Genomic DNA, 14,319 nt, shown 5'->3' with positions numbered 1-14,319 from the left:
AATTCCTGACAGGGACTGGGTACCCAGTGAAGACGGTAAGCATGGGTTTATTTGCTCACTGAAGAACTCACAGCCTGTGCTGATAGAAGCAGAAATCCGAGTGATTTGATGTGAGAAGACATAGTCCACTGGCTTGGAGTTGGAGGAAAAGGGCTATTCACCAAGAAAGGCAGGAGGCCACCCTCATTCGCTGCCACCAAAGTGGTTCCACTTGTCACCACCCTGTAGGACGACGGGGTCAACCTGCCCCGCGTGTTTGCAAGATTGTAACTCTCTGCAGGAGTAGAAAGCCTCATCTCTCTCCTGTGGACCTGCTGCCCACCAAGCCACCCGGTGGTCTCTAGAAGCTGAAAAAGGAAGGGCTTTCCCACAAAATTTATACTGAAAGCCAACCTCATTACTCCTTTAATCTCCAGACTGAAGGAAAAGGAATCTGTGAGGCTTTTAACTACGAAATTTGTAACAATTTGTTACATTCTTCATAGAAAGCTAATATATGCACTAAACAAGTACAATCGCCCTTATAAAAGTTCTTTATCTTCCCTTATTAAATTCCAGCTCCCAGTATTAATTTGTTTATACTTCTCTAATAACCACGAATCATTTGTTATAGTTTGTATTGCATTAATACTAAATTTTTTTAGCGAGGAGGCATTTTGTTCTTAGTTTTTATACCTGCTCCAATAGCCAGCAATAGCAATAGCTAATAGCCATTCAATAAATACGTAGTGAAAGAGTGTTAAATTCTTATTTAAAGACTAATTCTTTTGTAGAGCATAATTTCCTTTGTCAGAGTGTGAAGTCATTCTTTCCAAATAGTAGCTACTTTAAAACTAAAGTAAAATAGAAACAAAAAATGAAGAAAGGAAAACTTCCCTTAAAACTTAACTGAAAAGGCCTTTTATAGTAACTTTTAAAGCAACTATAAAATCTTTATTCCTATAAGAGAACTGAAGGCAATATTAGCCTTGTGTTTTACATTAAATTTGATCGTGGGTTGTGGATACTTGACAAAATAAAGGGCAATCGCATATGCATTTTGCTACTGCTATTGTGGTTAAAGAGAGCTTTCTGGCATAGTGGGTCTTGCATTGGCTTGGTAATCAAAAGGTCAGCATTTCAAATCCACCGGCCTGTGTGAACCAGAAAGATCAGGTTTTCTACTCCCCTAAAGATTTCGAGCCTCGGAACCCCCCTGGAGCAGGTCCCCTCTATTGTATGGAGCTGCTTTGAGTCGGAATGAACTAGATGGCAGTGTGTTTAGAGCTGTTAAAACATTTTTGTCTAGACCAAGAGTGCTTTTCAAGTGTGGCCCCAAAGGGTTTCTGCCCTGTTAGCCAGCCAAACTCTTTCTCTTTCTGTTTGAAAAGCTACTATGGGCCAGCTTTGTTTTTCTGTTTGAGTTCTTCAGTTAATATATTCTTGATCAAATATGCTTAAAATATATAATGCTGTGGATTGAATTGTGTCCACCTAAAATGTGTATTAAAATCCTGATCTCTGAACCATAAGTATGACCTATTTGGAAATAGGCTTTATTTATCAAAGAGATCATACGAGAGTCATGCTGGACCTAAATCTAATCAATTTTGAGTTATATCAGAGCAGAATAAAAATAGAAAGACACACACACGTACACATATGGAAGAGGAGAAGAAGATATCCGGCTGAGCTAGGTGCATTTAAAAGTCTCGGAATCCAATGTTTGCTGGAAGCAATTAGAAACTCATATAGACCGGGAAAGAACTTGTGTTAGAGTCATACCTGGAATTCAGCTGCCAGTGTCCTAAACTGTGGAAACTGAAAGTCTAGTCTTTGCTGCTACCTGACTTATGATATTCAAGGTACCACTATTGTAACTAAGACAGTTAATGCCAATAATTTTGTTTTATAGTTGTCAAATATTCTGTGGTACATTTAGATATTTTAAAGTTCTTATTTATAGCAGAATTTGAAAGATTTGTGAACCAGATTGCCTGTATGTGTGTTGGCTCCATTTAGTTTAAAATCACACTTTAAGTTATCAAATCAGTTGAGTTTCTGTAATTTATGTTCACTTTAGATTCCTCATAGTGACAACTGATGGATAGCCCTTGAGTGATTTTTTATTACAAGACAAGATTGAATATGACTTGAAAATCAGTATTTTTATCAAGTCTGCACAATACCTTTTTTAAATTTGAAAATTTTGTTTAATTTTTCTATTTCTAATACCAGTTGACAGTAATTATCTTAAGGTACTTAAAGAATAAGCCATGATACTGTATCATATGATGGATGAGATCATTTAATGGACTAATTATTATTATTATTGTCATTTTTCCCTTTACTATGGCTCTGTGACAACCATACTCATTGATGTGACTAATAACATCAACAATAAATATATATTTCCATTATATAATAGAGGCGCTGTAAAGGAGAAACAAGATACTAAGTGTTCATGCCAATAAGCATTTGTGACAGTCACTATCAATTGAGCTAGTGGTTAGGATGAAAGCTATTGTTTCTAAGGAATCTTGCTAATAGGGTGAAGTAAAAGCAATTACACAGCAGTCACATGTAGTGTGCATCTTTCCTGAATAATTAAGGATACACTTGTTTTTATAGGTACAGGTAAAGTGCTATGGGTGATAACTAAATTTATTTTAGTTTGGTAAAAGAAACAGCCAGATTGGCAATATATATTCTCGCTGTTTAATACATTTTTTAACAGGCAAAATGGTAAAATATCTTCAGAAGAATGAGTACTGTTTTGAGTTTTACTGCTCTATAATTTTATAAACTGTAAACTTTAAAATCTGTGAAAGAGATTGAAGAGGAAAGTTTCAATATTTCTAGGGAAAAATACACCCATTTTAGTAGTTGTGTTAGGCAGGGTTCAATAAAGAAGCAGAACCAGTGACATAGATATATGATAGGTAGATAGATAGAAAGAAATATAGAAAGAAAAATTTATATCAAGGAAATGACTCACACAGTGTAGAAGTGGAAAATCCAGTTGACTCAAGTTCGTAGACCCAATGCTAAGCTAGAGACTTTTGATTACTCATATCGTTGCAAGTGATGATGATGAACCAGGAAGTAGGAAGATGAAGTAATCACAGTCTGTTGGATGTCAGCAGGTGAGGCTTGTGCTTGCAGAGGCAAGTAAATCCAAAGTTGGTAGATCAGATAAGAGATCAAATGGCACATCACTCATAGCTCCTGGGTTCATCAGGCAATATGGCAGACCCTTGCCTAAAGTCCAAAGAACCCAAGAGCAACAGATAAAATGCAAGATGTAGGCTCAGCAGAAAAAATGAATGTGCTTAGCATAGCTTCTATTTATATATCAAGTAGACTATACCCCTGAGGAAACAACATTTGGTCCTGTAACCCAAGTCAGGGGTTGCAATCTACTCTCATCTCATAGCTACTTTGCTGCTCACTGCAGATCTCATAATAGAGTTGATTACATTATGTTAGGTAACATGGAAAAGCCTTACTGCCAAATCATGGTGCAGCCAAGTCGACACAAAACCTAACAGTAGTCATAGTCCTTGAAGATTTTCCTTGAAGATTTTCAGGACACAAGAAAACAGATGCACTACAATGTTCCAAACACTATTATAAATAATCTACATATATCATCACAATTTATTCTCACAATAATTTTTTAGGGCAGTGGGCTTTTCTTGTTACTGGATGTAATCAAGTTGGCTCTGATTTGTAAAGACCCTGTGTACTGTCAGCCCTGTGGACCAATGGGTTTTATGTCCATGAACTCTAGAAATCAGTGATCAATCACATAAAGCAAAAGAAATAAAAAGGAGGAGCAGAAAAATAAAAACAAATAAATGATCAAAACAATCCCTCAAAAGCTAAGAGGGAGTTTAAAGTTCTATGCTTATTAGTAGTAGTATTTATGCTATATTATATAAGTAAGCTAGTGATGATTTGAAGAATACAGGAAGATGTGCATGGGTTATATGTAAGCACTATGCCATTTTATATCAGGAACTTGAACAGCCACAGCTTTTTGCATCTGCAGGTATACTGTAACCAATCCATGGAGGGGGAGGACACTGAATGAGAACTGGACAACAGAAGGACACATTTCTGGGTCCTGCACTATTCCTACATCACTGCTATGTTTGACCCCATTGTTTCTGCCATTGTGACAGTCCATCTTGCTGAGGGACTACCTCTGTTTTGCTGCATCTCTACTTTACCACGCATGATACCCTTCTCCAGGGACTGGTCTCTCTTGAAAACATGTCTAGGACGAGTCAACCAGGGTGCCCTATAGCACTGAGGAAACACACAACATTCCTCTAGTGCTTTAATGCTTCCTCCCTTCCCACTGTCATGACCCCAACTCTACCTACTAATCTGGCTAGACCAGAGTGTGTTCACTGGTATAGATAAGTGTTTTCAAGACATGGAATCCAGGACAGATAAATCTCACAGAGACATTAATGGGAGTATCAATACCATGAGGCTAGGGGGAAGGTTGGGGGAGAATGGGGAGAAAGGGGAATAATCACAACAATCAACATATAACACCCCCCGGGGGTGGGGATAAACAACAGAAACATGGGTAGTAGATGGTGTAAGATATGAAAAGAATAATAATTTATAATTTATGAAAGGGTTCACCGGGGTTGAAGGTTGGGGGAGGAAGAGAAAGAAAACTAGCTGATACCAAGAGCTCAAGTAGAAAGAAAATGTTTTGAAAATGTTGATGGCAACATATGTACAAAATGCTTGATACAATTGATGCAAAGTACATGAGACAAAGTCTAGCCATCCTTGACTCAAAGGAGCATTCTGGCTGTACTTCTTCCAAGACAGATTTATTGGTTCTTTTGGCAGTCGATGATTCTTTCAGTCTTCTTTGGTGGGGTTGGTAGTGGATCCAGGTAAAATAAAATCTATTACAATTTCCCTATTTTCTTGTGATGGTTTGTGTGCCCATCAATATTTTGCCCTCAATATTGCCCCTTGAGGCTTGAGTATTTTTTTCTGCTTCAGAAAATCTGAATGAATGTTTCTTTACCCTTGATTTCTATATACAGCTCTTTAACATTTTGCTATAATACTCTGCTTTTTCTTTTGTATTTTCTCTTTGGAATCTCTGTTTAGCTCATGTCCTCCAGTTAGTTTAGCGAGTCTATAGCCAGGAGCAAGTATGGAGGCATTTTCTTAACTTCCATTTGTTCTTTTCTTTCTTTGCTCGTTAGTGATTATTTCCTTCCTTTCTGTAGTATGTCCTCAATGTTTATTTGGTCATCAGTCAAGATTACTCATCATGTCAGAGTTATTTTGTGTCTGGACATGAAATTCAGGTAGGATATATTAAGGGCTCTGTTTGGTTATCTAGATTTATTTTGATTTTCATTAGCTTCAACTAGAACTTGCATGTGAACTATGTGTGGTCTCTGTTGTAGTAGGCCTGTGGCTTTGTTTGGACGGATGTATTAAGATTTTCTATGGTCTCTTGTGACAGATAGAACTGATTTTATTTTGTGTATTCCATGTGTATCTGGTGTGGTCCATATGTATGGTCATCACTCATGTATTTGAAAAGAAGTTTCCAATGTTTTATGTCATTCATTTTGAAAAAATCCTATCATGCAATTTCTGGCCTTGTTCCTACCACTAACATGATGTTTGCTACTTACTGATCTTTTTATTTCCACTTTTTCATTCCAGCCATCAATGATTATTAATGCATCTTGATTGCATGTTTGATTAATTTCAGACGGCAGAACTTGATAAAAACTTCCAACTGCTTCACCTTTAACATTAGTGGTCGGCGCATTCATTTGAGTAGTGGTATCTTACCTCATTGCCTGCAGGTGTATGAGCATTGTCCTGTGACTACCATGGCTGTACTTCAAACAGATCTTGACGTGTTCAGTTTGACCATGATTGTGGTACAATTCTGCTTCAATTTTGCATCCCAGGCACAGTAGACCATGAGACTGTATGATTGAAAATACTCATTATCAGTTCATTTAAGCTTAGACTATTGATCGTTAAGAATGCTCTTTTATCTTTTGACAAGTTCTAGTTTTCCCGGATTCATACATTCTATTTCCCACCTTCCAATTGCTCATGGATTTTAGAAGAGATTTTTTTTGTTATTTTGAGTTGTGCCACATCAGGGAATGGCCCCAAGGCTGTCCTCCATCCTATTGTTTGTTATGTGTGGCTGAGCTGTGAGGAAGCATCTCTTCCCCAGTTACATGGTGAATGCTTTTCAACCTGAGAAATGTATCTTCTGACAAAACATCAGACAATGCTGTACTGCTTATTATATGTTTCAATTGGTCACATTTTCAGAGTAGACCATTATATCTTACTTCCTCGTCTGTCTCAGTCTAGAAGCTCTATTGAAACCTTCCACCATGTATGATCCAATTGGCAGTAGAAATAAAAGTGGCATAGCTGTCAGAATCCCAACAACAATGATATTTTGGGACTCCAAAGTGACCAAAGGAACATATTTTAAAGACGTTTTAGGAAAATAAAATATTGCATGAGCTAGCCAGACAAGCTGGATTATATGATTGGAAGATTGAAAATGAGGAGGAATTGAAGCACTTGCTGATAAAAATTAAGGACTGTAGCCTTCATTACGGATTGCAATTCAATGTAAGGCAGACCAAAATCCTCACAGCTGGATGAATTGTTAACATCATGGTAAATGGGGGAAAGGTCAAAGTTGCCGAGGATTGATTTGACTTTGATCCATAATCAGTTCTCATGGCAGCAGCAATCAAGAAATCAAAAGATGTGTTACACAAGGCAAATCTGCTACACAGACCTCTTTAGAATATTGAACAACAAGGATGTTACTTTGAGGACTGACCCAAGCCATGATTGTCCATTGCCTCATATGCATGTGAGAGTTGGACAATGAATAAGGAAGCCCATAGAAGAGCAGATGCATTTGAAATATGGTACTTAAGAATACTGCTGAAAGTGTCATGGACTCCAAGCCAGTCAAACAGATCAGTCTTGGAAGAAGTAAGGCCAGATGAGAGGCAAAGATGGCAAGTCAAATCTTGCAAACTGTGGCCATGTTGTCAGAAGAGGTACATCCCTGGAGAAGAACATCTTTTTTAGTAAAGTAGAGGGGTGGCTAGAAAGAGGAAGACCTTTAAGAAGATGGCATGACGCAGTGGCGGAGTCAATGCGCTCAGGCAGAGGAACAATGGTGAGGATGACGCAGGACCTTGCAGTGCCTCATTCTGTTGCTCTGGGTTGGAGCTGACTTGATGTCACCTAATGGCAACATTAGCAAGTTAAAGGCTAAACAATCTATCAGTAATTTATTTTCCAATAGCATTATTCACCTGTTCATTCTTTGTGGCTGTAAAAAGCTTTCTTGAATAATCGTTTTTTGCACTGGAAAATCTTTCGCCATATACCCTCAGCCTTGATTTTGCTCTTTCAGTCTTTTTTATTCCTCAAACTGCAGAATATTGAAAGAGAGTACAATTCAATCCTCGTGGATACTGTGGTACTAATGTTTTCTGCCATGGTGACACACCTGTGAAAAGATATGGGTAATGTCTAACCTGTCAATCAAGTCATAGACTAATGATTTCTCTTTGACAATGTGTCCTATTTATAAGAGACCCTGTGGATACCACATCCCTCTCTCTTGCCCATCTCCTTCCTGCTTCTGAGGCTGGTGGCCCATGTAAATGTTAATGTAACACTATTAGGATACAGGTTCTGTATCATTCATTTCATCTATTTAAAGTGTATGATAAAATGTATTTTAGTATATCGAAAAGTTATGCAGATGTTGTCATGGTAAAGTTTATCATATTTTCAGCCAATGCAGAAGTCATTTTCCATTTTGCCCAAGCATTTTCTCCTCACCTCAGGCAACTACCTATCTGTTCCTTAATTTTTTATGAGATTTTCCCATTTTAGATATTTCATATAGACATACATTTTTGGTGTCTGACTTCTTTCATTTAACATAAAGTTTATGATTCCCCCATGTGTAGCAAGAATGAGTACTTGATTATTTTTTATTGCTAAATAATATTCTGCACTGTGCACATAGCATATTTTATCTGTCCATACCTTTGGGGATAGGTATTTTGGCTATTTCCACTCTTTTTGGTGCTATCAACGATGCTGCTTCAACACTTCTGCACACATTTTGTGTGGAAATCCATTTCTTTCTCTTGGTCTATAGCTGGAGGTCGACTTTCTGGGAAACATGATCGCTCTATCTTGAACGTTTTTTGAAGAACTCCGAGGATGTTTCTAAATTGGTTTCAACATTTTCCGTTCTCCTCAGCAGTGTATGTATGAGAGCCAAATTTCTTCCCATCTTTGCCAACACTGATTACCTACCCTTTCTATTATAGAGCTTCTGTTTAGTGGGAAAGGGTCCTGCTAACCTCAGGGTCAGTTGTTTGAAACCACCAGCTGCTTTATGAGGGAAAGATGAGACTTTCTACTTCCGTAAAGATTTACAATCCGAGGGACCCACAGGGAAGTTTCACCCTATCCTTTAGGGTCACCATGAGTTGGAATCTCCTAGATGGCAGTGGAGGAGTTGTGAAATGGAATGTGATTTACATATATCCCTGATGACTCGTGATTTGGAGACTATTTTCATGTAATTATTAACCTTGTTGTATGCTCATTTAAGAAGTACCTATTCAAATACGGTTTGTTTTAAAATTAGGTTATTTTTCATTTTTACCAAGAACTTGTAATAGTTTTGGCATACTCTAGTTACAAATTCCTTATCAGATACAGGATTTGCAAATATGTTCTTCTGTCCTGTGGGTTATATTTTCATTTATTTGGTGGCACCCTTTAAAAATAACATTTTTTTAAAGTTTGATCAGGCCTAATTTTATCTATATTTTTATTTTGTTGTTTTTGCTTTTATTACTATAGTGATAAAGCTTTGCCTAATTCAAGTACACTATTAGGATTTACTCCTTTTTTATTTTCCAAGTGATTTATACTTTTAGCTCCTACATATAATTCATTTTGAATTTTTGGTACAGACAGTCTACAAATTGTCATAAACATACAGAAAAATTTAATCCAGGGCTTTAAACTTGCTTTGTCATTGCTGTAGGAGTTAAACAGGAAAAGATCAGACTTTTTATAGCATGCATGACTAGTCAAGGTGACCAGAACAGGAAACATTACAGGTGGAAGCCCTGGAGTGGGAGACTTGGAAGAGGTATAGGGAGGCCTTCTAGAAGAGAACCACACATAGGAAGCATCACTGTCTATTGAGATCTTTGAGTAGGGCACTGCCTTGTTTGAAGCTCTGCTTCAGTGTCATGTCAATACCATCACTTTGAAATCATTGGACCAACCTCTAAGCACAGTACATTCATTACCACAATCACCTTCAGTTGCTATGAATGCAGCTTTTAAAATATTGAAAATGCTTCTAGCTTTTCCTTGCTCTAAGGTTGAATAAGAACTATATACACCTGTTTCAACTGACCTACAAATTCTAAAAGAAGCAATATTAATGGGGTTGCCTGTATACCGCGAGAAAGTGATCCAACTTCATTCTTTTGCACGTGAATATTCAGTTTTTTAAGGATTGATTTTTTATTATTCTGTTTCCCCATTGGATTTTGCACTCTTGTTGGAAAATCAAAAAATATATAAAAGTAAATGTGATTTTTAATTTATCCATATATATATTTGACTATCCTTTTGAGTATGCCACAGATGTGCTAATTAGTGAAACTTGGAACTACATCTCAGTTATCTACTGCTGTCATAATAAAAAATATAAGTGTGTAGCTTTAAAGAGTAGCAATTTATTTTCTCACTATTCCAGAGGTGAAAAATCTAAATTAAGTTCCTGGTTGATGACTTCTGTAGGCCTCCCTTCTGACTTCTGGTAACTGCCAGCCTTCTCTGGTTTTCCTGTGTGCTTCCAATGCATCTGTGCTTCATTCCTTTCTATTTGTGCTCCTGGCTATTCTGTTTGTTATGTAAAACATGACTCCAATGTGATTAGGCTTAGGATCCATGCTATTCTGATACAATCTCACTGACGTAATAAAAGAAAACCTCCTTTTGATGATAGACAATTAGCTGGTGATCAGATTGAATGATGGAATTTTGCAAAACCATCAATTTCTTCATTTCCAGCAACTTAAATGGTTATTATTCATGTAGGCCTCGCCAGATGGAATACACAGGTATCAAATTAACTACATCTGTGGGAAGAGATAATGGATTAAGCTTAATATGAACAGCCAAGATGAGAACAAGTGCTAACTGTATTTATATGTTAGCTCACATTGGCATTGAAAAAACAATGAAAACAAGTCCATGACAGCCAAAATTCAACTGTGAGTATATCCCACCTGAATTTAGGGACCATCTCTAATACAGAATTGATTCATTGAACACTAATGACCTGGTAAACTGTGGGATGGCATCAACAACATCAAACATGAAGAAAGCAAATTTCATTAAAAAGACAGGATAAAGAGAAAAGATCAAAGTGGATGTCAGAAGGGGCTCTGGGACTGGCTCCTGATAGAAGAGTCTCACTCTCAAACTCACTACCATCGAGTCAATGCTGACTCATAGCAATCCCTGTGGATTTCTGAGACTGTAACTATTTATGGGAGTAGAAAGCCCAGTCTTTTTCCTTTGGATCTGCTGGTTACTTTGAACTCTCAACCATGTAGATTACAGCCCATTGTGTAATCACTACACCACCAATGCTCCATTGATAAGAGAATACAAAGTATTATAATTAAATGAGCAAAGACAAGAAATTAGAAAACAAAATGGAAAAATATGCTTAGCATATCTCTATGAAATGGAAAAAACTCACGTCTTGAGTTTTAATATTAAATATTCTATGGGGGGAAAAAACATCAAAAGAATGAGGAAGGCTCAAGTACTCCCTCAATGCAAGAATGCTTTGTTCTATGAAACAGGCATTTCATGATGCTCACCTTCCCAACGTGACCACTAAAGACAAAGTGGTGCATAAGCAAATGTGAAGAAAGCTGATGGAGCCCAGCTATCAAAAAATATAGCATTTGGGGTCTTAAAGACTTGAAGGTAAACAAATGGCCATCTAGCTGAGAAGCAACAAAGCCCACATGGAAGAAACATACCAGTCTGTGTAATCACAAGGTGTCAAAGGGAACAGTTATCAGGCATGCATCAAAGAACAAAAAAATCAAATCATTGTGAATGTGGGGAGTGCAGTTTGGGGACCCAAGACCCATCTGTAGGCAACTGGACATCCCCTTATAGAAGGGTTGCAGGGAGGAGGCAAGCCAGTCAGGGTGCAGTGTAGCAAGGATGAAACATACAACTTTCCTTTAGTTCCTAAGTGCTTCCTTCCCCCCCTACCCTCCACTATCATGATCCCTATTCTACCTTACAAACCTGGCTAGACCAGAGGATGTACACTGGTACTGATAGGAACTGGAAACACAGGGAATCCAGGACAATGATCCCTTCAGGACCAGTAGTGAGAGTGGCTATACGGGGACGGTGGAGGGAGGGTGGGGTAGAAAGGGGGAACCAATTACAAGGATCTATATATAACCTCCTCCCTGGGGGACAGATAACAGAAAAGTGGGTGAAGGGAGACATTGGACAGTGTAAGATAAGACAAAATAATAATAATTTATAAATTATCAAGGGTTCATGAGGGAGTGGGGAGCAGGGAGGGAGGGGAAAATGAGGAGCTGAAACCAAGGACTCAAGCAGAAACCAGATATTTTGAGAATGATGATGGCAACAAATGTACAAATGTACTTGACACAATGGATGTATGTGTGTATTGTGATAAAAGCTGTAGGATTCCCCCAATAAAATGGTTTTATAAAAAATGTGGAAGGAATACACATTTAATGTATCAAGAAGAACTGGTCAATATTAAACCATTTCAATGATACTGAAGGAAACAGTCCAAGTTCTACTGAAGGCATTAGCCAAAAACAAAGATCCAGGAATTGATGGAATATTGAAACAAATGTCTCAACAAACTAAAGAAGCACTGGAATCAATCTCTGGCCTATGCCAAGAAATCTGAAAAACAGTGTCTTAGACAAGTTATGGGAAGAGATCTGTATTTGTGTCCATTCCAAAGAAAGGTTATTTAACAGAATGCACAAATCAGTGAACAATATCATTAACAGTTGTAGAAAAGCATTGTGAGGGAGCTACCAGAAATTCAAGTCCATTCAAAAGAGGACCTGGACTTAGGGATATCATTGCTAACAGCAGATGGATTTGATTGAATGAAGAGATCAGCAAAAATTTTAACTTATATTTTATTGACTATACAATAGTGCATCATAACAAACTGGATGGATTGTAACAATCTATGGATAATATTTCCAAGAATAGAAATTCCATAGCACTTCAACACGCTTCTGTATAATCTGCAAATTGACCAAGAGACAATTGTTTGAATAGAACAAGGATATATTATGTGTTTTAATATCAGGAAAAGTATGCGCGAGGGTTATATACTATGAGAATTTCTGTTTGCTGTTAAGTTGGCTGGGGCAGGATCCTCCCATGATGTGATAACATAATGTAATAACCTTCCTGATGGAGTCTTACGTGAACAGCCAAGCAGTTGTGGGAAGAATAAAGTAAACTCTTTCCCCATTAATTAAGCTTAAGATCTGACCCATGAGCTTGAACTGCACAGGACCTACCTGCTTCTATAACTGTATGAGCCACCTTCTTGATATAAATTTCTTTTTTTATATACACAAAAATAAGCATCATTGGTTTTGCTTCTCTGATTTATATCCCATCACTGTACCTATTCAACCAAGAAGCTGGATGATATGAAAAAGAATGAGACACCTAGATCGGAGGAACACTTATTAACAACCTTTGAGATGTAGATGACAAAACCTTGCTTGCTGAACTAAAAGAGGACTTGAAGTACTTGCTGATAAGGCTCAAGGACTGGATCCTTCAGTACAGAATTTAATTCTATGTAAACAATACCCAAATCCTCACAATGGCAGCAATAGACAATACTATGATAAAGGAGGAAAGATTGAAGCTGTCAAACATTTCCTATTGCTTGGATCTACAATCAATATCCATGAAAGCAGCACTCAGGAGATCCAATTGTGTATTGCATTGGGAAACTCTGCTGCCCAAGAGCTCTTTAAAGTGTCGAGAAGCTAGGATGTCACCTGGTGGAGTAAGGTGTACCTTCCTCAAGCCGTGGTTTTTTCGGTTGCCTCATGTGCATGTGAAATAAGAAAGGCTGAAGAAGAATTGATATATTTCAATTATGGTGGTGGTGAAGAATATTAAAGTACTATTGTCTTTCTGAAGAGCGAATAACTCTGTCTTAAATCAGAATGCTCCTTGCAATCAATGCTAAGACTCTGTCTCACATCCCGTGCACATGCTATCAGGAGAGACCAGTCCCTGGAGAAGGATGTCGTGCTGGTTACAGAGGAGGAGCAGTGGGAGAAAGGAAAACCCGGGAAATGGATAGACACGGTGGCTGAAGGAATGCACTCAGATGTAGCAGCAAGTGTGAGGTTGGGGAGGACCAGATCATCGAATGCACTGTTGTATGTGGGTCATTAGAAGTTGGACAACCTCACTGCACATAACAAGCTAACGACATCATCTCCTCCCAAGGAAAGCCTGCCTATCTACTTTTGAAAAATCATTGAGGGTAAACTCTTCGACACACAATCATAGATGTACTCACTAAAATGACAATGAGTCAGCACTAATTTATGGTAATTAGTTAGGTTAGGTTTGTATATAATTATTTTTATGGGTTTGTTTTTTTTTTGCTCGGGGTTCCATAGAACTGCTCAAGCTGCCATATCAGAAATGGAATTTCTGAACTAGATTTTCAGTCCTTAATGAAAGTTTATCATTGATTCTGAATCTGATAATAGCCTGGTGTGGTAATAATTTCTTTCAGAAGAATTTACACTAGACTAGTTCAAATGAGGTGGAAATCATTGGTGTGCCTAATAGCCAACTCTTCTGAGATGCTGATCTACTCCATTTTCCTCCGCCTCCTCCTTTGAATAATTCCTTAATGTCCCTGGGGCCTCCCATTTGCTGCAATGCCCACAGAGCCTTTTAGATCTTTGAGCACGTGTCTCATGTGGTTGGTGGGTGGCATTTAGTCCAAATCTGAAGGTCAGGCAGCAGTGAGCCACAGGCAGGGTCCAGAGCCAGAAACCAAAGATGTCCAAAACTCACCACAGGTTTCTTGCTTCTACCAAAGCTCAGCCAGCAAATAAAAGTCTGATTTTGCAGGTGAGGCTATGTGTGTTATAACTG

The sequence above is a fragment of the Tenrec ecaudatus genome, unplaced genomic scaffold (genome assembly GCF_050624435.1).
Source record: "Tenrec ecaudatus isolate mTenEca1 unplaced genomic scaffold, mTenEca1.hap1 Scaffold_112, whole genome shotgun sequence".
NCBI classification, from domain to species: domain Eukaryota; kingdom Metazoa; phylum Chordata; class Mammalia; order Afrosoricida; family Tenrecidae; genus Tenrec; species Tenrec ecaudatus.
Note: the sequence above shows the minus strand (reverse complement) of the source record.